The sequence below is a fragment of the Herpailurus yagouaroundi genome, unplaced genomic scaffold (assembly GCF_014898765.1).
Source record: "Herpailurus yagouaroundi ecotype Mexico unplaced genomic scaffold, PumYag 28, whole genome shotgun sequence".
In the NCBI taxonomy this organism is placed as follows: Eukaryota; Metazoa; Chordata; class Mammalia; order Carnivora; family Felidae; genus Herpailurus; species Herpailurus yagouaroundi.
This window is the reverse complement of record NW_024412376.1, coordinates 86,484,320-86,509,351: the sequence shown is the minus strand read 5'-3', so window position 1 is coordinate 86,509,351 and position 25,032 is coordinate 86,484,320. Positions and strand designations below refer to the sequence as shown.

The 25,032-nt window shown below is 36.9% G+C and overlaps 1 protein-coding gene and 1 pseudogene across 1 annotated transcript in view; one reads left to right on the top strand and one right to left on the bottom strand.

Annotated features, from left to right (window-relative positions):
- STPG2 (sperm tail PG-rich repeat containing 2) overlaps window positions 1-25,032 on the bottom strand; it is a 554,759-nt gene that overhangs the window by 27,341 nt on the left and 502,386 nt on the right. The gene's annotated exons all lie outside the window — the stretch shown is intronic.
- Window positions 16,911-18,239, top strand: LOC121039878 (60S ribosomal protein L7a-like; annotated as a pseudogene).

Here is a 25,032-nt window from a genome sequence, read left to right as displayed (position 1 = left end):
AGTTCTCTAATTTTCCCCTCATACTCCTGGATTTTTTTATCTCTCTTTTTCTCAGCTTTCTCTTTTTCCATAACTTTATCTTCTAGTTCACCTATTCTCTCCTCTGCCTCTTCAATCCGAGCCGTGGTGGTTTCCATTTTGTTATGCATTTCGTTTAAAGCGTTTTTCAGCTCCTCGTGACTGTTCCTTAGTCCCTTGATCTCTGTAGCAAGAGATTCTCTGCTGTCAGCTATACTGTTTTCAAGCCCAGCGATTAATTTTATGACTATTATTCTAAATTCACTTTCTGCTATATTATTTAAATCCTTTTTGATCAGCTCATTAGCTGTTGTTATTTCCTGGAGATTCTTCTGAGGGGAATTCTTCCGCTTGGTCATTTTGGATAGTCCCTGGCGTGGTGAGGACCTGCAGGGCACTTCCCCTGTGCTGTGGTGTATAACTGGAGTTGGTGGGCGGAGCCGCAGTCAGACCTGATGTCTGCCCCCAGCCCACCGCCGGGGCCACAGTCAGACTGGTGCGTGCCTTCTCTTCCCCTCTCTTAGGGGTGGGATTCACTGTGGGGTGGGGTGGCCTGTCTGGACTACTTGCACACTGCCAGGCTTGTGATGCTGGGGATCTGGCGTCTTAGCTGGGGTGGGTAGGCAAGGTGCACAGGGGCAGGAGGGGCAGGCTTAGCTTGCTTCTCCTTAGGTGATCCACTTCAGGAGGGGCCCTGTGGCAGCAGGAGGGAGTCAGATCCGCTGCCGGAGGTTTGGCTCTGCAGAAGCGCAGAGTTGGGTGTTTGGGCGGAGCGAGCAAGTTCCCTGGCAGGAACTGGTTCTCTTTGGGATTTTGGCTGGGGGATGGGCGGGGGAGATGGCGCTGGCGAGCGCCTTTGTTCCCCACCAAACTGAGCTCTGTTGTCCGGGGGCTCAGCAGCTCTCCTTCCCTTTGCCCTCCAGCCTTCCCGCTTTCTGAGCAGAGCTGTTAACTTATGACCTCCCAGACGCTAAGTCGCGCTTGCTGTGGGAACACAGTCCGTCAGGCCCCTCCGCTTTTTGCAAGCCAGACTCGGGGGCTCTGCTTGGCCGGCGAGCCGCCCCTCTGCCCCGGCTCCCTCCTGCCAGTCTGTGGAGCGTGCACCGCCTCGCCGCCCTTCCTACCCTCTTCTGTGGGCCTCTCGTCTGCCCTTGGCTCTGGCGACTCCGTGCTGCCAATCCTCCATAAACTCCTCCTTTATTATTGGCATCATTTGCTATTGGCTCTCTACATCCTTTTGAAAAATCTTATCCCTCGTGTATATTAATCTAATAGATATTTTTAAATCACTTACTATCTTGTAAGAACAGATACTTTCAGTAAATAAAGGTAATCAGACAAGATATGTTTATAAGGAACATATGGTCTAGGGGCTCCTGGGTGGCTCAGTCAGTTAAGTGTCTGAGCAGCTCAAGTCATGATCTCATGGTTCATGGGTTTGAGCCCCACGTCAGGCTCTGTGCTGACAGCTCAGAGTTGGGAACCTGCTTCAGATTCTGTGTCTGCCTCTCTCTCTGTCCCTCCTCTGCTTGTGCTCTCTCTCTCTCTCTCTCTCTCTCTCTCAAAAATAAAAGAGCATTAAAAAAATTTTTTTTAAAGAATATACAGTCTAATAAAAGATGGAGCTATCACATAACCGATATTAACACAAGGTAAGAATTAATATGTTTCTGATATAAAGAGTAAAGATGAAAAAAATTCAGAGGAAGAGGTCAATATTTCTGCTTCAAGTGGCCAACAAGTCAGCATTTAAACTGATTTTTGAAACATAAATTGATTTTGTAAATGTAAAGATGATTAAGTGATACTCAAAGGAAAGTGAACAGAATGAGTAAACAAAATGGGAATATTGGGTCAAGTGATATGGAGAAAAGCAAGTACTTTTCTTAAGCTAAAATTCATGAATATGAAATAAACTAATAGAAGTAATGTTTGAAAAGTTCATTAAGATCAGGAAATGGAAAGCTCTAGAATAAGTGAAGAGTTTATTTTTTACGGTGATCTGGTCACATTTTTGCTTCAGGTAGATTAGAATGACATGTATTTGAGATATGACTTGGAAAAATTAATGGCAGAGGATTGCTATAATTTTCCCATGATAATTTTAATGACTTTCAATTAGCAAGGTAGAATCTATTTTTATCTTGGATCCCATTTTGTCCTGAGTCCTACTAAGTCCAAAGTATGTAGATTATTTGTTTGTTAAATGTTTCATTATTTTTGCACTAATTTTGGTACAGATTAATTTTAGTAAAGTTAAATAATATTGTGATAAATTTATTAGGTTTTCTCTCCTTAGGATATTCAATTTAATTATGCTGTTATTATTATTACCTAATAATTCAAAGAGCTCATAACCACTGAGATAACTGCAACAAAATGATTAAGGAAAAGCTTGCCATACTAGATCTCTAGAATAATTAAAATCACTAATTTATTAAATTGACTGACAACTATCCCAATGGTAAGCATAAAATGGAGCCCTGAAACCAAGCCGTATATATGTGGAAGCTTGGTATATGAAAAACAAGGCATTATAAATAGAGAATGAATGTTAAGACAATGGTTTATCCGCTTTAAAAGTAATTGGATCCCTAAACACCAGCTTACAAACAAACACACTCCCACAGATACAAGATTTGTCAAATATCTAAATATAAAAACAAATACTTTGAAACTATTAGAAGGATATAAAGGCTCGCCCAAGCCTTTGGATATATGTATATGTCCATACATATGTGTGTGTGTGTACATATATACACATATGTATACATATATATGTATGTATGTATGTATGTAAATATATACGTATAAGAAATATATATAAAAGACACTTAGGGATAGGAAATGATTACTTAAACAACAAGCAAGAAGTAAAATGAATAAAAAGGTTGCCAATTTTGAAGTGCTGATGGCATGTAAGTCTAGAGATTTTTGTCAACTCTAAAGTTAAGGGACAAAGTTATTATTCTGAATATATGTCAGAGTACCTTAGCGTGACCACTTTATCCTCATCAAAATGCATCAGAGCATAAATAGAATAAAGTACAAAATCTGTATGATAGATATAGCAAAATAAATTCTCAGTTTACCCAAAACCCTTGATTAAAAATAAACTCTACAGTGTACTACCTCAAGACAAATAACTTGGTAGACTATGAATGCTCTTTAGACTGGCATTCTGATATTAAGTGCTAAATTTACTACATTGTAGCTGAATAATTGAAATAGCTACAGAATTGAGCAGCATCAATATTTCAAAAATTGAAGTCCTAAAGGCATACCATAAATATTGCAAATGACATATCTGATAAAGGGTTAGTATCCAAAATCTATAATGTATTAAACTCAATACCCAAATACAAAATAATCCAGTTAATAAATGAGTAGAAGACATGAATAAACATTTTCCAAAGAAGACATACAGATGTCTAACAGATACATGAAAAGATGCTCAACATCACTCATCATCAGGGAAACACAAATTGAAACTACAGTAAGATATCACCCCACACCTGTCAGAATAGCTAAAATCAACAGCACAAGAAATAACAGGTGTTGGTAAGGAGGTGGAGAAAGGGCAACATTCTTACACTTTTGGCTGGAATGCACTGATGCAGCCATTCTGGAAAACAGTATGAATGTTCTTCAAAAAGTTAAAAATAGGACTACCCTACAATCCAGCAATTGCACTACTAGGTATTATCCTATAATATAAAAATACAGATTTGAAGGGATACATGCACCTGATGTTTATAGCAGCATTATCAACAATAGCCAAATTATGGAAAGAACCCAAATGCCCATATACTGATGAATGGAAAAAGAAGAGGTGGTGTGTGTGTGTGTGTGTGTGTGTGTGTGTATATATATATATATATATATATATATATAATGGAATATTACTCAGCCATAAAAAGAATGAATGAAATCTTGCCATTTGCAATGACATGGATGGAGCTAAAGTGTATTATGCTAAGCAAAATAAGGCAGTAAGAGAAAGCCAAATACCATATGATTTCACTCATATGTGGGTTTTAAGAGATGAAATGGTTGAACACAGGGGAAAAAGGAGAGAGAGGCAAACCATAAAACAGACTTGTAACTAAAGAGAACAAACTGAGGGTTGCTGGAAAGTAGGTGGGTAGGGGGATGGGTTAAATGGGTGATGGAGGAGGAGAAAGAAGATGGTGGTGTAGCAGGACGCGGGGTTCACCTCTTCCTGCTGATCACTTAGATTCCATCCACACCTGCCTAAACAACCCAGAAAACTGCCAGAACACTAGCAGAACAGACTCTCCAGAGCCAAGCGTAGACAAGAGGCCCACAGAAGAGGCTAGGAAGGGCAGAGAGGTGGTGCATGCTACATGGACTGGCGGGACAGAGCTGGGGCAGTGGAGGGGCTGGTGCCTGGAAAGGCGGAATCCCCGAGTCTGGCTTGCAAAAGCAGAGGCACCAGACTGCATGAGTTCTGACAGCCAGCGGGACTTAACATCTGGAATGTTATAAATCAACAGCTCTGCTCGGAGAGAGGGAGGGCAAGAGGACACCGGGAGGGAGAGGCGTTGATCCCCAGAAGACAGAGCTCAGCTCGGCAGGGAACAAAGGCGCTGGCCAGCGCCATCTCCCTCTCCCATCCCCCAGCCGAAACCCCAAAGGGAACCAGTTCACCAAACTTGCTTGCATCCTGCAAACACCCAATACTGTGCTTCTGTGGATCCATCCCTCCGACCCGGTTGGCCTCCCTCCCAGTGCTGCAGGGCCCTCCTGCAGGGGACCACTGAGGGCAAAGCGAGCTGAGTCTGCCCCTCCCGCCCCTGTGCACATTGCTGATCAACCCCAGCTAATACACCAGATGCCATCAAAGCAGCACCACAAGCCTGGCACTGTGCAAGTAGCCAAGACAGGAGCCACACCACTCCACAGTGAGCTCTGCCCCCCTGGGAGAGGGGAAAAGGTACACACCAGTCTGACTGCGGCCCCAGCGGTGGGCTGGGGACAGACATCAGGTATGACTGTGGCCGCACCCACCAACACAAGTTACTCCAGACAGCACAGGGGAGGTGCCCTGCAGTTCCGCACCACCCCAGGGACTATCCAAAATGACGAAACGGAAGAATTCTCCTCAAAAGAAACTCCAGGAAGTAGTGACAGCTAATGAATTGATCAAAAGTGATTAAAGCAATATAATGGAACAAGAATTTAGAATAATAGTCATAAAATTAATTGCTCGGCTTGAAAAAAGTAGGGAGGACAGCAGAAAATCTATTGCTACAGAGATCAAGGGACTAAGAAATAGTCATGAGGAGCTAAAATGCTATAAATGAGGTGCAAAATAAAATGGAGGCAACCACAGCTCGGATTGAAGAGACAGAGGAGAGAATAGGTGAATTGGAAGATAAAATTATAGAAAAAGAGGAAGCTGAGAAAAAGAGAGATAAAGAAATCCAGGAGTATGAGGGGAGAATTAGAGAACTAAGTGATGCAATCAAATGCAACAACATCCATATAATAGGAATTCCAGAAGAGGAAGAGAGAGAGAAAGGGGCTGAAGGTGTACTTGAACAAACCATAGCTGAGAACTTCCCTGATCTGGGGAAGGAACCAAAAAGCATTTGGCAAATTTTAATAAATATTCATGGTAAAAATTCTCAGCCAACTAGAAACAGAAGAAATTGTTTTCAACCTGATAAACAGCATCTATGAAAAACTTAAAACTAACATATTTATTTATAAAAGACTGAATGCTTTTCCCATAAAATGAGAAAGAAGGGAAGGATGTCTGTTTTCACATCTTCTATTCAACGTGACATTAGAGTTCCTAGGCATTGTAATAAGACAAAATAATAAATAATAATAATAATAGGCATATTGATTGGAAAAGATTGCCCTTAACTGTCTTTAATTCATAGACAAAATTGAAAGTCCATGTGGAAAATCAAAGAAATTTACCAAACAGACACTAGAATTAATAAATGAGTTTAGCAATGTCACAAAATAGAAGGTCAATATCAATTGTGTTTAAATAGTAAGCAGAAATACTGGAACATGAAGTCAGAATAAAGCATTTAACAAAATATGTATTAGACTTATACACTGAAAATATAAAACACTGATGAGAAAAACTTTAAAAATTTCTAATAAATAGAGATTTATATGTCATTCATAGAGTGGAAGATGCTAAAATGTTCTCTCTAAAATGATCTATAGATGAAACACAGTACAAATATCAGCAGGATTCTTTTTAGACTTGATACACTGTTTCTAAAATTTATATAGAAATTCAAATGACCTAAAATGACAAAAACAATTGTGAATAAGAGAAGCTGACACTACCTGATTTCAAGATTTATTCTATAACTACAGTAATCAAAATAGTTTGGAGTTTGTATAAGGACAGACATAGATAAGTAGAGCAGAACAGAATTCACAAACCGACCAACATATATGATGTGTTCATATCTTATGTAGGTGCCAAGGTTGTTCGATGTAGAAAGAAAAATAGTTTCAACAAACATTTCTGGAACAATTTTTTATATCCAATGCCAACAAAAGGTTTTCTTTCTGTAGGTCATGCCATATACGAAAATTAAATTTGAAATGGTTCTTAGATATAAATATAAGTACTACAGCTACAGAAATTCTTGGGAAAAAAAACTAGTAGAAAATCTTTGTGTCCTTGAGTAAAGCAAAAATGTCTTATATAGGATACAAAATTATGTACCATACAATACAAACACTGTTAATTTGGACTCCATCAAAATTTGTTTAAATGTTCTTCAAAAGAAACTACAGATCTGGAAAATTAAAAACCAAGCCACAGCCTGGGAAAAAAATATTTTAAAAACATAATATCTTAGTAAGAATTATAACCAGAGTATATATATATATGTTTAAAAAAATCCTATAGTCAATAATAAGAAGGCAAAAATCAATGAAGTAGTGACAAATATTCTCTCCTGTCGAAACTCTAGTCAGGCTCTTCTGAGCCCTTTATTGTCTAGGCCTCAACCTTGGCTTATAAAGCCCTGAATAAAATAGGTCAAAGCCACTAAAAGTGACCGTAGCTCCCCTTAAAGTGTCTGCCTGAGAAAACTGACAAAACAGTTACCCATTTTTCAGACTATGCCGCCAAGAGTTTCCTGTTGGTACGTGTCAACACTTGCAGACGGAGTCCCTGTCTCCCAGCTTCTGTGGGAGGGTGGCAGCCTAGCTTTGATAAGTGTGCCAGTTAATAAACCAATGTGGGTTTCACAGGACCAGTCTCTCTTCCCATTTTTTGCAATTTTTCATTTCCCTGACTCTACTCGGCCCCTATTCATCTCCCTCTATATTCCTCTGTTCTCCCCTTAAAACACCCAGTTACTTCTGTACAATCAAAGTTGAGTTCACTTCACACTGGACTCTTTTCCCTAGTGTAATAACATATTACTGATTAAAATCTGTCCTTACCACTTTGCTGTCTGCCTTTGTTTGCCTTTGACATTAGGCAAAATATATGAATAGGCATTTCACAGACGATTATAAACAACAAATAAACATATGGAAAGGTGCTCAATATTGTTAATCATGTGGAAAATGGAAATTCAAGCTACACACCTACTGCAATGGCTAAAATTAAAAAGAAAGTATCAAATGTTGATCATGACAAGGAGCAGCTGACACTGTCATACATCTCTAGTGGGAATGCACAATTTTTCAGCCACTGTGGAAACTTCTTTGGCAGTCTTTTGTGAAGTTAAATACATACTCACTGATATCACTCTACCCATTTACCCAAGAGAAATGAAAACATATGTTCACATAACAAGTTGAACTCAAATATCCATAACTGTTTCAGTCACAGTAGCTTAAAACTTGAAGCAACTCTAATACCTCATCAACTTTTGAATGTATAAACAATATATTGTATAGTTATTACTGAAATACAATTGAACAATAAAAAAAGAACGAGCTATTGACTCATTGAACAACAGAGAAATCCAAAAACTATTATACTAAGTGAAAAAAAGAGGCAAAAGTCCACATACGCTATGATTCAATCTACATGAATTTCTAAAAGATAATAATAATCACAGAGAGTAGAACAGTGGCTGCTAAAGGCGATGGGTCATTGAAAGAAAACTCACTGTAAGGAAGTGTTGGAAGGTGGGGTGGAAAGTGGGCAAATGGGTGAAGGGAGTCAAAAGGTACAAACTTCCAGTTATAAAATAAAGTCATGGGGATATAAGGTACAGCATGACAACTATAGTTAATATTGTGCTGCATATTTGAAAGTTGCTAAGAGAGTACATCTGAAAACCTCTCACTGAGGCACGTGGGTGGCTCAGTCAAGTGAGCATCCAACTTTGGCTCAGGTCATGATATCATGTTTGTGGGTTTGAGCCCCATATCAGGCTCTGTGATGACAGCTCAGAGCTTGGAGCCTGCTTTGGATTCTGTGTCTCCCTCTCTCTCTACTCCTCCCCTGCTTGTGCTCTGTTTTTCTCTGTTTCTTAAAAATTAAAATAAAAAAATTTTAAGAAGGTTAAAAAAAAGTCTCATTACAAAAAAATTCTGTAACAATGTATGGTGACAAATGCTAACTAGACTTATTGTGGTGGTCATTTCACAATATATATAAACATCGAAAAATTATTTTGTACATCTGAAACTGATATAATGTATGTCAATTATACCTCAATAAAAACAAATAAATAAGCGATGGAAATGTTCTATTATATGATTTTGGTGGTGGCTATAGAACTATTAAAGCTCATTGAATCAAACCCTTAAATTTAATTTTAAAATGTTATATGAATAGAATATCAATAAACTGGGGCGCCTGGATGGCTCAGTCGGTTAAGCGGCTGACTTCAGCTCAGGTCATGATTTCGCGGTCCGTGAGTTCGAGCCCCGCGTCGGGCTCTGTGCTGACAGCTCAGAGCCTAGAGCCTGTTTCAGATTCCGTGTCTCCCTCTCCCTGACCCTTCCCCATTCATGCTTTGTCTCTCTCTGTCTCAAAAATAAATAAACGTTAAAAAAATTAAAAAAAAAAGAATATCAATAAACCTAATTAATAAATTAATCATTTCTTGATACTTATGTCTATTGAAAGAATAAAAACTGCCACTAGAAAAAAAACCCACATTTTATTGATTCCAAGACACCCATTTTTCAATATCTTTAAAACTACAACACATCTTACAATGCATCGGTTTTTTTTTTCTTTTCCTTCCCTTTTTTTCCTTTCCTTTCCTTTCCTTTCCTTTCCTTTCCTTTCCTTTCCTTTCCTTTATTTCCCTTCCTTTCCCTTCCCTTCCCTTTCCTTTTTCTTTCTTTCCCTCTTTCTCTTTCTTTCTTTCTTCTGTTCTTTCTTTCTTTCTTTCTTTCTTTCTTTCTTCCTTTCTTTTGAGAGAGGCAATGGAAGAGAGGGGCAAAGGGAGAGGGAGAGATAGAATCTTAAGCTGGATCCATGCTGTGCATAGATCCAGCAGGACTGGATCTCACAACCATAAGATCATGACCTGAGCCAAAATCAAGAGTTGGACACCTAACCGACTGAGCCACACAGATGCCCCAATGTATGGTTTCTTAAAGTCAGAATGGGAAATACTTTTTCTTTCTTAGTATTATATGAAGTAATGAGGCATCTAACACTAGATGGCATATTAGATTCAATGAAATATGCTAATACTAAAAGGTTGAATTAAGCTAATTCTACCATTTATGTTTATGCTATGTGTGTTTCAGGAAAACACACATATACATATAGATATATCACAAGTAATCTGCTTTTTAATTATTTTTTTTCAAAATTAGAGAAAATATAGAATATAATAGAAACCTATGTATTTACCATCCATAATTATTAAAATTTCCATTTACAAGAAAAGCATACAGTTCATCCCTTCTCCCCTTTCCTTTTCTTACCATAGAAATAACTATACTCCTGAATATGTCACATGTTCTTTATACCCATATTATTACGTTTTGTATTCATAGCAAGAAATAACGAAGTCGTGGGCCTTAACATAATAGAATACTATCTAACAGTCAAAATAAATGAATTAAATTGACATGTATCAACAGAGATCAATCTTGAGAACTTAAATTAGGAGAAAAATCATGGGGCGCCTCGGTGGCGCAGTCGGTTAAGCGTCCGACTTCAGCCAGGTCACGATCTTGCGGTCCATGAGTTCGAGCCCCGCGTCAGGCTCTGGGCTGATGGCTCAGAGCCTGGAGCCTCTTTCCGATTCTGTGTCTCCCTCTCTCTCTGCCCCTTCCCTGTTCATGCTCTGTCTCTCTCTGTCCCAAAAATAAATAAACGTTGAAAAAAAAATTAGGAGAAAAATCAAATAATAAGTGTATGATAATTATAATACCAAAATACTTTAGGCTGTTTTCTATGTGCTAGGCACTGTTCTAAGCTTTCTACATATATTAAAAATATACATATAAACTCATTTAATCCTGAGAAAAGCTCTCACATTATCATCATCCCAGTTTACATATGAGGAAAGTGAGGTATAGATGGATTAAGTGTTTTGCTGAAGATTAAACAGCTAATAATTAATTTACTCTTAGTTTGTCTGTCCCCAGAATCTGAGCTCTTACCCACTCTAATATGTGTAAATATAGTATTGACCTACATTGTTATAACAAATAGACAGTCACAATAAATATGTCTTATTCAGATAAGATTGAGAACAAATGCTTCAGGTCAGCAAGGTGGATGGGGTGAGGGCAGCGTATAAGGTATTCAGTCTCTCTGGAACCCAGACTTAGAGCAAACCCACCATCTTCAAAACCTGGCTTCCTAGAGGACTCTGGCAATCCCCACTGAACAGAAAGAAAAATAGCATAGAGGACAAAATAGGATAGAGGACAAACAATGTGTCAGAGCCAGGCCTGGAAGTGGTAGATATCATATCTACGCACACTCCAATGACTAAAATTCAGTTATTTGGCCACAGTAACCATATGAGAGCTTCTGTCAGGAGCTCAGATTTATGACCTCTGTTTTCTTTTTTCTGATATTAACTCTCCTTTTTCCTGAACACTAATAATTGGCAAAAAGCACACAAACAAATGCACTAAAAAGCAAGTAAATATGTATATGAGTAAATATGTATATGACTATGTATAGAGTCGAGAACTTAGTTAATATAACCTCAACTGGCTTGGCAAATGTATTTTTGATTCTCTTTCTGTTTCACTAACTTAAAAATTTTTAGAATTTTTTTTGACAGTTGAAGTTATTGTCACTGTTAATTCATTCTAAATTTATGGTGGTATATTAACCTCATCTTAGTTGAGCCCTAAGTTTAGTCAGAAACTCACAAAATTTGCCTAGCTGGATTTCAGAATTGTTATGGACCGATGATTCCTATGTGTCTTCTGTCCTTCTCTCTCCCTCCTTATGTGTATTTACTGAGGTCATCCTATCTTGTTCTCCCCTACTGTATGTTGGATAAAGACAGGAAAAATTCCCTTTCTTGTTTATAAGTCTTGTATTAAGTAAAGCTATATTTAAGGAGCTACCACTTAGGTAACAGCCCTGAGAAGCACCATCACAAATTGATAAGATTTAGATGATGAGATGATAGACTTCAAGCTAATGCTATAATGGGTTGAGACTTTTGGGAAAGAAGAGAGAATTTTTCATATGGGCAGAATTTGAATATTTATGGTCAGAGAACAGATAGTGGTAGCTGCAAAGATAGCTATATATCGCTTATTCCACAAGCTTCTCTGCAATGTGACATTAACAGTCTTCCATCATAATAAATGTACAGAATGATACAAAATTAAGAAAAAAATATATGCCAATATGTACTCAGACATCCTAAATCCAAAATTAAACTATACCCATTGTAGACAATATAAATGAGAAAAAAGAATATAAAACAAATATCAAAGCAAATATTTTTGATATAGTTAATGAATGACAGGGCTTTAGGTGAAAAGTGTTTCAGTTAATCTTGATAACAAATTTTTAGTACTTGTATTTTTAGTGTTATTTTCAGAGAATAATTGTTTACTTACAAATATATAATAATGGATATATAGGAGCACCTGGGTGGTTCAGTCAGTTAAGTGTCCAACTCAATATCAGCTCAGGTCATGATTTCACAGTTCGTTAGATCAAGCCTCTTTGTCAGTGAAGAGACTGCTTGGGATTCTCTCTCTCCTCTTTCTCTGCCCCTCTCCCACTTGCACACTCTCTCCCTCTCTCAAAATAAATAAACAAACTTAAAAAATAATGGATATATAAGCAATATGTGAAGATAAATTTACTTTATTGAGCTTATTAACATCTGGATGTATCTGTAAGTAGCTATTGTCCACATGAGCCTAAATATTTGTAGGCTTATTTTCCTTAAGTTTCAGTCATATGATAGAAGTGAGAGAACTATTTTTTATGTTCTCTATAGATTTCATGGACCCGTTAAATAAATATTCAAAAAATAATTTACACACACAGACACACATACATATGTTGAAAACTCACAAAGAGCAAATGTGTTTTATAAATTCTACATGACTAAATTAACAAAGGCCAATTTGTTCAGTACTGTCATTTTCTGTTTTTTTTTTACCCTAAACATGAAAGTACACTAAAACAACCTACTTATGTGCCCAAAAAAGGAAGAAGGTGTTTTCAATCAGCAACACATTGTAAAGACAAAGCAAAAAACAGTTTGCAATTTTTTGTTTAATTTTAACAATTACAAATTTCTACTTTTACCAATATAGAGTTTTCAGTTGAACAGAATGTTTTCTGTATCTCAAGGCAGACAAAATAGAACTGCCTTAGGAAAAAAAAAAAATTATTAAACACACCTCCCCCCAAGACACACTGAACTCAGAATTACACAGCATGGCCCTAGTCTCAAAAGATTGTGATTTGCTTTGCAGCCCAATGTTTCCTGCTGTTACAAAAAAAAATATGTAAGCTTTGTTTCATGAAAAAGCTTTAACCTGAGAATTACTGCACCACCATGGTTACTCAGTGAAATATATTGCATAATCTACAAGGTAGCAAGAAAACATTAAGTTTGGAAAATAAAATGATCTTTCTGTTGGAAAATCGTCCATATGCCCCCCATGCATGTGTAGATACCTAAGCAGTTTACCACATTCTCTCAGAAACATCTTAACTATGAAGGAAATTCCCACAGAGAAGTATGTGAATCCCAGCAGTGTGCAAATCACTTCTCTTATCTAATAATCTCTTACAAATATACCTTTGGTTGTTCTTTGACTTTCCTAAAGGTGAGACTCACCACAGGCATTCATTTTGTCTGCCAAATATTTTTTCAGAAGCTGTTTGCTTTTATGCTGTTATACCTGAGGTGGGAGCTCATGACTCCATGAGAGAAGAGAAAGCAACATTCATATTCAAATGCTAAGAAAAATAAAGTAAGCTTCTCATGTTTAATTCCATCGCTTTTTAAAAAAGCAGGAATTCTTCTGTTTTACATAGGATGAAAGAAGCATTATACAAAGTGGTTTAAACAAGACAAATAAGTATTATTTAAAATAAAAATGATGAAATATTTTTGAAATATTACTTATTTCCATTACTTCCCAAGTATTAAAGATAATAAGACAGAAAACACATGCACATAGCGTACATGCACAGAGGTTCCCAATTCAACCTGAAAAAAGCTAGAATTCAGTCTATAAAGCTGTTGATAAACAAGTCCTTTATATGTCTAATTATAATCATTTTACTATAGCATCTAAAAGAACCAGTAATTTAATACATGTCAGTTATTTAACGTTATTGATTAGGTTACATAAAACATGTAACATTGATATAAATGTTCTATATAAGTTCTAATATAGTTGGAAAAGGCAATACTTTTCCACCCTATCATGTTTTCCAAATTATTTTTCAAATTTTAAGGAATTACCTGCCAAAATAAATCCCATTAACAGAGAAAGATATACTTAGTTTATTTAAATTGAAGAATTTAAACATTTAAACATACATCTCTGTTCATTTCTATTAATTAAATTATTTTTAATTATCTATACTCAATATAAAATTACTACTTAGAAACTATAATTAAAATACTGCTGTGCTAAGTTAGAACTTAAAAAATTAGCAATGTAAATGGTAATATTCCATGTATCTATGCCCCATACTTTGCCTTCTTTTTGCTACACTCTTACAGAGCTATTGTTTAGTATTTCTGTCTGAGAAATGCATATGATTTCAAAATATTAATAAGGAAAACAAAGTAGCAACCTATGAATTTTTCTATTCTTTCTCTATTCATATACGTATTTTCCTGATTCCTCTTTTTTATGGTCTCTATGTCTTCTGTTATTTGTTCCATTTCTTTTGTTGCCTCAGTGTTATTTATAGATGCTGGAACTTAACAAATTTTAATGGTAAGAGCCTGAGAATCAGTTCCCCTAACCACGTGCAGGAAGGGGAGTAGAGAGAAGCAGTTATAGATAGTCTTGGCAAAACAAACCATGGGGAAAATTCAGAATCCCACTGACCTTTTCTGTTTCTGGAGATAGATGGAGGTATGTAATTAAGGCATTTGTTTATTAGGTGAAAGGATTTTTTTTGATATTTAAATTCAGTTTATTTAAAAATTTCTTTTTAATGTTTATTTATTTTTGAGACAGAGAAAGACAGAGCATGAGTGGGGGAGGGGCAGAGAGAAATAGACACAGAATCCGAAACAGGGTCCAGGCTCTGAGCTGTCAGCACAGAGCCTGATGCGGGCTGAAACCCACGAACCATGAGATCATGACCCGAGCTGAAGTCAGCACTCAACCGACTGAACCACCCAGGCGCCCCTAAATTCATTTTATTTTCATTCTAGTATAACAAACCTACTATGTTATATTAGTTTCAGGTGTACAATATAGTGATTCAACAATTCCATACATTACTCAGTGCTCAGCACATTAAGTGTACTCTCAATTCCCTTCAGTGAAGTGATTTTAAAAGAAATATTCAACTTAGTCTTGTGGGTCGATTATAGGATAGGCATTTTCAAACTATTACTCAGTTTTCATTCCTGAAGCAAATCATACTGCCCATCTTTAAATGGTAGACTTAATAGCCGAGAACGTGTTCATGAGGAGTAATGTTGCTTAAACAGGTGAAGTGTTTTTCAATTTGTGTCATTTGCATGTAAGGTATTAACAAATTTTTAATAAAAAGTTCACTTGCTTCAATTTTTATATTATGAATTTCAAGAAAACCTCCTTATAAAGATCTCTTTAACATTTGGGAAGCCTTTTTTGTTTTTGAGTATATTTAACACTGCTGAACATTGCTGTTATTTAACTATAAAGACTTTTACAAATCACAAAACAATTGTTTTCATGTGTGAAACAAAAGAAAAATGCATAATCATACAGTTCAGGAAAATGTTATAGAAATTCTTGCAGTAAAATCTATAGCTGGAAAAATAAAAAGCAGCCTGAAAAAAATATCATAATGGTATCGAAACTTGCAACAAATAACTGCATACTTTAACTAAAATAAGAAACAAAGACACAAAAACATGCCAATAGCACGGATTTTTGGCTTATTTTTAAATATTGCTGTACTTCTTTTTTTCTGATTTTTTTAATGTTTGTTTATTTTTGACAGAAAGAGAGAAACAGAGTGTGAGCAGAGGAGAGGCACAGAAAGCAGACACAGAATCCGAAGTAGGCTCCAGACTATGTGCTGTCAGCACAGAGCCTGATGTAAGGCTCAAACTCATGAACCGTGAGATCATGACCTGAGCCGAAGTTGGATGCTTAACAGACTGAGCCACCCAGGCACCCCAATATTACTGTACTTCTAAACATAAAATAGGGGCGCCTGGGTGGCGCAGTCGGTTAAGCGACCGACTTCAGCCAGGTCATGATCTCGCCATCCGTGAGTTCGAGCCCCGCATCAGGCTCTGGGCTGATGGCTCGGAGCCTGGAGCCTGTTTCCGATTCTGTGTCTCCCTCTCTCTCTGCCCCTCCCCCGTTCATGCTCTGTCTCTCTCTGTCCCAAAAATAAATAAACGTTGAAAAAAAAAAAATTAAACATAAAATATAATTCATGAACTTCCTGCAAAAATAGAAGACTAAAACAGTATTGAAAAACGTCCCCCCTTTGATATTTAACAAAATGAAGAAAAATAGTAAAAATAACAAAATTCACCAGCAGGAGCCAAACTATGACAGAGATAAAATGAAAAGCCCAACCCAAAAATGTAGTAGCTAACAAAACACAAGTGATCTTAGTTTAAAAAAAAAAAAAAGGTATCATCCCTGCCCCATCTCCCCCCAAAAAAGCAATACTTAGGAAATTATGAGAAAAAATTATGTAAATTCTCAACACTTTCTAATTTTGAGCGAAGCTAACTGGAGTGATTCATCAGCCCTGGGCAAATCAGGATGACTCCAAGAAAGTAAAAATAACTTACATGATACAGGGAAACATCAGTAGAGTGAGAAAGTATCACCAGGATTTTCCATATTCCAGGATATTATACTGAGTTATGTAAAAGATCTAAAAGCTATGGGAGTGCCACAGTTTTAGCTGGCATTTAATAAAACAATAAGAAAAAGAACCCAGCTCAGATACCACAGAGCCGCAGCTGAGGCCTAGACCTTTTGCTACTTATTCTTTTATTCATTCCCTTAACCACTTTTTAGTGAGAATCTATGATGTATCTGGCACTGTTCTAGGCAGTGAAAAAATGACAGTAAAAAATCAGACAAAAATATCTTAGTATGACAGAGTTTACATTCTAATAGTTAGACACAGCTTTTAAAAACAAACAAAACTCAAATAAGTCTACAGCCTATTAGAATAAGATAAATTGAGTGGAAGAATTAGAGAGAAGAGAGAGAAGATGACAAATAAGTAAAGACTGGAAGAAAGGGGATGAACCATGTACAGGCAAAGGTGAGATTCCAGGCAGTACAGACAGCAGGTGCAAAGGCAAGTGTAAGAAACAGCCAGCTCGAAGTGGTATTTACATGGAGTGAGCTAAGTGGAGATTAGAAGGTGAGATAAAAGGGTAATTGGAGTGGAAGTGGAGGCAGGTACATGGCATAGGGTCTTATACCATTGTATGTATTTTGGTTTCTATATGGAATGAGAAGTGAAGCCACTGAGTGCTTTGAATGGAGGAGAGACTTAATCTAACATATAATTTAATTGGCACATTCTGACCATGGTCCTGAGAATAGACACTAGGAAGAACAAGCGTAGAAGCCAGGAGACCCATTAGGGAATTATATGACTAATTCAGAGAAAAGAGGATGCTAGTGCTAGCAGTAGATTTAAAAAAGAGGTTAAAATTTGGATATATTTGGAAACTAGAGCCAATAGAATTTTCTGACTGATTAGGTAAGGATGTGAAAGAGAGGAGTCAAGCCAGAAGTTTGGCTGTGGATATGTAAATTTTGAAATGCCCACTTAGACACCCAAATGGAGATTTGATGATTGGCGCTCAGTGAGAAAAGACCCAAGAATCTTGGCATCAGATAGGACACCCAGCCCCAAAGGAACCTCACCCTCTTTGTCAAATAGCCCTGCTATATTGGTCAGCAGCAGCAAAGGGCTACTTAGGCTAACCATCTAACAGTACCTCCTGCAATAAACCAGTTCACCCAGTCCTTGGACCGCCAAACAGCTACTCAACTGCTTAGGCTGACCCACAAATAGAGACTAGAGACAAAGCAAGAGAAGAAGCAGAGGTTGTTAGTCCAGGCTGAGAAGAAAGCTGCTGGCAAAGGGACTGTCTCCACTAAGAGGCCTCCTGTCCTTCAAGCTGAGGTTAATACTGTCACCACCTTGGTGGAAAACAAGAAAGCTTAGGTGGTAGTGACTGCACCTGATGTGGATCCCATTAAGCTGGTTGTCTTCCCGCCTGCCCTGTGTCATCAGATGAGAGTTCCCTTCTGCATTACCAAGAGGAAGGCCAGGTTGGGGCATCTAGTCCACAGAGGAAGGCCAGGTTGGGGCATCTAGACCTTCACCACTGTCACCTTCACACAGGTTAACTCAGAAGACAAAGGAGCTCTGGTTAAGCTGGTAGAAACCATCAGGACTAATGAAAATGATAGATATGATGAGATCCACTGTCATTGCAGAGGCAACGTTCTGGGTCCAAAGCGGGTGGCTTGCATTGCTAAGTTGGAAAAGGCAAAGGCCAAAGAACTGACCACCAAACTGGGGTAAGTGTACACTGTTGAATTTTCTGTACATAAAAGTAATAAAAAGTAGTCCTCTTCCCCCCACCAAAAAAAAAAAAAAAAGATCCTTACTGGAGGTAAAACATGTGACTTTGTCAACATAAAGATAGTACATAAAGCTGACGTCAAGGTTTTGAGATAAAGAAAACAGGAAGTACAGGAAATTGAAAATCAGAGCCTAAGAGAATTCCAATAAGGGAAATCAGAAGGAACCAAAAAAGGAAATTAAACATATATGGTCAATGAAGCAGGACGGTGTCCCAGATGTTATGCACAGAAGTTTCAAGGAATGGTGTCAGGTGCTAAGTTAAATGCTGCTTGGGACACCTGGGTGGCTCAGTTTGTTAAATGTACAACTTTGGCTCAGGTCACGATCTCACGGATCGTGGGTTTGGGCCCGCCATCAGGCTGTGCACTGACAGCTCAGAGCCTGGAATCTGTTTCGAATTCTGTCTCCCTCTCTCTCTGCCCCTCCCCTGCTTGCCCTCTCCCTCTCTCTCTCTCTCCCCAAAATAAATAATGCTGCTAATAGGTAAGATGAGGACTGAGAATTCACCATTGGATTTAGCCACATTGAAGTTACTGTTGGCCATTCCTGTGCAAATGTGGAGACTGAAAACCAGATAGGCTCAAGGAAGAATAAGAGAAGAGTTGGGGAAAATGGGTATAGAAACTATGAGAAAGTTTGCAGTAAATGGAGACATTTAGCAGTGATCAGAGGAGACGAGGGATTAAGGAAACAGGTTTTTTTTTAATGTGATATATAAGCCTGTCTGTCTGCAGCTGGGATTATCTAGAAGAAAAACTAATATTGATGATGAGGGGGGTGGGGGAAACTGCTGAAGAGATGTCTTTGAGTGAGAGGAATCCTGATCTAGCACACACTGAAGGAGGAGGCCTTAGGTGGTCCAGGAAACAGTCCAGGAAACTGTCACAAGCACTTCCAAATGTGCAAGTGGAGAAAGTGTGCAGATCATAGTATTTAGCCTTTATATGCAGTAACAGAAAATAGTCTTTTGAAAGTCAAAAATGAGTCAAGGACGATTCAGTCATAAATCAGAGCAAATTTAAGATCTGAACAAAGCTGTCCATTTTAAGATTTTTTTAAAAACGGAAAATAATTTGCATACGTAAACTATTTAAACATATTATAATAGGGAAAAAAGAAAAGAAAGAAAAGGTTTGAAGTGGAGAGAAGCAAAAGATAAAACAAAGAATGAAACATCATATGCAAAATAACACAAAGAATTTACATGAAACAGAATCCAAGGACTCAACAACTATTCTCAAGAATATTTGGAGAGATAGAAGAATTTAGAGAAATTAGGAGCTGAAATGGATCACACAGATAATAGGAAAGAAAACAAAATGAGTTGAAACATAAGATTTCACAGCTAAGGACAATAATTGAGAGGCAAAATATTCAAATGGAATGTATAGATTAGAAATAGGAAGAATTAGAATAAACATGATAAAAAGTCAAATAAGTTATAAAAAGAGAATAATGGAGGCAATTATAAGAAATTAAGAGAAAATAGAAACATATTAAAGATTCACATTGCGAGATGATGGTAAGTAGGCACACTGACATGATCAAATATGTGAAAATTATTTATCAGAAATCTGGCAAATGCAATAAAAAAACTTAAGAAACTGGGGCGCCTGGGTGGCGCAGTCGGTTAAGCGTCCGACTTCAGCCAGGTCACGATCTCGCGGTCCGTGAGTTCGAGCCCCACGTTAGGCTCTGGGCTGATGGCTCAGAGCCTGGAGCCTGTTTCCGATTCTGAGTCTCCCTCTCTCTCTGACCCTCTCCCGTTCATGCTCTGTCTCTCTCTGTCCCAAAAATAAATAAACGTTGAAAAAAAAAAACTTAAAAAAAAAAAAACTTAAGAAATATAATACAATCACAGTCTCTGACATGAAAGAAGAAAATAATCTAAAGATATTACACTATAGATCAGAAAGAACTTTAACAGAATATTAACAAATGACACAGATTCTGGTTAAACTGTTCTGTGTCCATGATAAAGAATTACTTAGATAGAGGCAGAAAATGCAAGTCAATTTCTTCAAGAAGAAAAAAATAAGCTCGCCTCAAATTTCATCAAGTAACATTAAATGCCAGAATACAGAGGAACAGTGTCTTCAAATTTCTGATGAGAAAAAAAATGTACGAGTGAAGATCAGAAAGTTACCTTTGGATCTAGAGGCAAATGTCAAACATTCACATAAATGAGACAACACATGTTGAGTGCCCATGAGTTCAAGGATGGTTAAAAAATTAACTATTCAGTATTCAAATCCAGATAACCAAAAGATGACTCAAAAACTGAGAACTCAAAAACAGTTTTTTAATGATATGAACATGGTTAGTAAAGGGATGATGGTAAATATTGAATTCTTTTAGGGAACTAGGAAAACCATCTAGAAAAATTAGGGTTGCAGGAAAGTCTATAATATAAACCCTGAAAAAGTAAACTAGATCTAGCAACAGAATAAGTATAAGGAATGGTAAAATGTGTAACTTTAACTTATAGAGCAGAGGGTCACTACATGCAGATTAAATTGAAACACAATTAAAAACATTTCTTTAATGGCTATTTTCTCCCCACTATACAATTGATAGTAGGGACCATGTCTATTTTACTCCCAAGTGTGAACGGCCTCCTCTCCCCTACCATTGATGCTTAAAGTCTAGATCCAAGAATTCACTGAAGACAGAAAAGTTGTGATAGTTCATTCTATCATTGAATATTCATTTATAGCTGGAATAATTATTTACAAGGAGATGTAACTATTTGGTTACCCAGGGGATAATTCAATTATAAAAGGATTATAAATAGTCTATTCTATTGTTTTATTTGTATATATTTTTTTACTGAAAATGATGTGATTTTTAATTTATAGATAAAAGACTCTCTGAATGATACTCAGAAAGTTTTACGAGTTTAATTTTAAAATAGATTTGAATTCACAACAGGTCTTAACACACAATGATTTCAACATATGAATCACGCCAGAGCACAATGTGGATGACAATTACGTGATGACTCCTTAATAGTCCAAGGGGATAAAGACCTTTTTCAAATGTGGGGAAAATTAATTTTTTTATAGTATTAACCCCTGAAAGCTATTCTCCTTTATAGACTACAATAGTAATGTCAGTTTCATATACTTTTACTTTATAAAGAACTCCCAGAGGAAGAAATTTCTGGAGGTTTTCCCAGATATATACAGCTACATTTTCTGTTGTGCTTGTAACATCTGCAAAGTATGGCACATCCAGATCCAGATTCTTATGATCATGGGGTTTCATAATTGCTTCCTCCATATTCTTTTTGAGGTAGGTCATATTCATAACCACTCCTGTAACAGTATTAGTCTTTATAATTGTGCCTTTGGCCATTTGGATTGTTGCATTTCCCAAGCAGTTTCATGTTTTCTTCCTTACTCAGAGATTTGCTGTGGAGCCAGTGGGTGGGTGGCCCCGAAGAAGACCAGGAGGCACAGTGGCTGCCTGCGGCAACCACATGCACCACCTCCCCCCTCCTCCTGGCCGAGCTCATGAGCTCAATGCCTTCTACTAGGAAAGAAGTACTACTACATACAGTACGTAGTTTTCAGGATGAGTAATCAGGTCTCTGAAATGTTAGAATGGCTCACACTAGCTCAAAGAACAATTGTTAAATTTTCAGAATTTCCACCAATGACTTGTTTATATAAGCAGCCATGGTGGAAGTATTTATGCCACAGAAATAGATGCTACAGCAGGAGTTATAGATAATATATTTATCTTATAATTTAGATTTGTTTGCAATGAGGAGACTCCATATTTTTCAGTAATGCTTACTTTCAAAAAATATTCATTTGAAAACATTTCAGAACAGCAAGAAAAAAGAAAGGATATTTCAAAGTGTACTGCCTACATAATCATAATTATTGAATATATAATATCCTTGTGTGTTTTATAAGATTTTGGTATGCATGTTTTTGAAAATTAAAATGCAACTTATAATTCTATTTTCCATACTGTACACTGTAATGTAAGTATCTCCCATGTTTAGGTATTCAATAAACAACATTTTAATAAACTAATCCACTGTATGTAATTATCTTGAATTTATTGAATATTTACATATTTTCAAAATATTCACAATTACACAAAAATTATATGAGGGATGTTTCTGTGCACTTTTCCCTTACTTTCTGGTTACTTTTTTTTTTTTTTCAACATTTTATTTATTTTTGGGATAGAGAGAGACAGAGCATGAACGGGGGAGGGGCAGAGAGAGAGGGAGACACAGAATCGGAAACAGCTCCAGGCTCTGAGCCATCAGCCCAGAGCCTGACGCGGGGCTCGAACTCACAGACCGCGAGATCGTGACCTGGCTGAAGTCGGACGCTTAACCGACTGCGCCACCCAGGCGCCCCACTTTCTTAAATGTATCTTAGAATTTGGATTATATAGGAAAAGAATATTAATTTCTTCAAGACTCTTTAATAAATAGAACTAAAACCTATCTACAGCTTATCCTCAATGGATTCTGATTTTTATACCAAAACCATACTTTGGCATTTTTTTAAATATAATTTATTGTCAAACTGGCTTCCATACAACACCCAATACTCATCCCAACAAGTGCCCTCCTCAATGCCTATCACCCACTTTCTGCTCTCCCTCACCCCCATCAACCCTCAGTTTGTTCAATGTATTTGAGTCTCTTATGGTTTGTCTCCCTCCCTCTCTGTTTGTAACTATTTTTTCTCCTTCCCTTCCCCCATGGTCTTCTGTTAAGTTTTTCAAGATCCACATATGAGTGAACACATACGGTATCTGTCTTTTTCTGACTGACTTATGTCACTTAGTATGCCAAGTCACTAAGTATACTTCAGCATTTTTAGACCTTGGCAAGTTTATAGAATTTGGGGAGGGGAAAGAATGTGGGGAAAAACGAACATCATTAAAAAATAATGAGAAACATTGTAAAAGCACCCGTGAAAATAATGTTTAGCAAACAAAATATCCTATAGGTTTTAAGTTCTAAGCTATGTTCCATATAACCAGTTATTATATCCAGTAGAAAAAATAGTTTCTTTGTTAAACTTTTTACTCTCTAGGAACTTAAAGTCTGAGTGTTATTTTTTATCAACCTATACTGCCATTTGAAAAATAGGAAAACAGCCAACATCATATACAATGCAGCAGATTAGAAATGAAAGGGCTTATATGAAATATCTTAGGGGACTGTTAAAATGAACAGAAAGCAAAACAAAAAAAAAAAAAGAAAGAAAAAAGGAAAAAAATGTGCTTGAATTTTTAGCTAGAGAAAAATCCTTTTGCTTTACTAATACAGATCTCCCCCAATTTATGATGGGATCATTATGTCCCTACAAACCATCATAAGCCGAAAATATTGTAAGTCAAAAATGCATTTAATACATTTAACCTACCAAACATTATGGCTTAGGCTCGCCTGCTAAAACGTGCTCAGATCACTTACATTAACCTATAGTTTGGCAAAGTCACGTAACACAAAGCCTGTTTTATAATAAAGTGTTGACTATCTCATGTAATTTAGTGACTACTGCACTGAAAATGAAACACATAATGGTTGTATGGTAAAAAATGGTCGTAAGTATATCAGTTATTTACCCTCAGGATTGCGTGGCTGGCTGGGAGCTGTGGCTGCTGCCACTGTCTAGCATCATGAAGCATCCTACCGCATATTACTAGCTTAGGAAATGTCCAAAATCAAAGTAAGAAGTATGGTTTTTACTGAATGCACATCATTTTCACACTACTATGAAGTCCAAAAATCCTAAGCCCAGCCATCTTAAGTTGGGGACTAGCTGTAGTCAAATGCCAAAAGAAAAACCTATTATGTCCCATGGACTATTCAATGGCAACTGTAATATAATGTGTTTTGCTTTTCACAATTCTGAAAGGAAATTATTGTCACCATGTTAAAACAAGGCAAGTCCGATGTTCATAGGAATTAGGCTTGCCCTTTTTTAACAGAGCTAAAAACACGTCTGAAGCCCAAGCACAAAAGGTCAGTCACAAATGGTAATATATTACAGAGGTATTTCTTCATTTAAGTAATCTGAGTTGGATCTTCAGCCTACAATAGCTAATCAAATAAGACTATACTAAAGTACCAATCCAACCAGATATCAAAGCATTTACTCAGGATGAACCCAAAGACATGAAAAGGGCCTAAAATGTTATTCTTCTTTTTACTTTTGGTTTGTCACACTTTGCAATATCCTTGGGAGTATTTTAAATGACTCACCTCCCCTCAAGCAGCATTTTTCCTGCTTTTAAAATGATTAATCTCAGGTGCTTTTTATCACTCCTACAATTAACAGCATCAGCAAATATGTAATCTTTAAGACACTTAATTTATCTAATTGAGAAAATGAAAATAGAAGTTGAAAACACTCAGTGGAAGATAAGTTCTGCAGATAATGGTTATTGAAATGATAGTAGTTAAAAAGAAAGGACAATTACAACAACAACAGCAACCAAAAAAAATGAAGAAGACAGTTTCAGGTACAAAGGGGTGTAGGTTGAGAAAACCAGGTTTTACCAGTTACATGCTAAAAAATGAAAAGATCCTGGGTTCTCGATGGCATTATTTCAATAACTGTGCATTGAAACTGTGCACTGATATTGTTCTAATAATGAGTTATCTATTATGAATATGCAATTTCAGCAACTAGTCTATATGAATGGTGCATGTTTTTAATAATCCACTTTACCTTTCTTATTTCTCATTTCTAAATGTAAAAATAACCTGAATACGGTTCAGT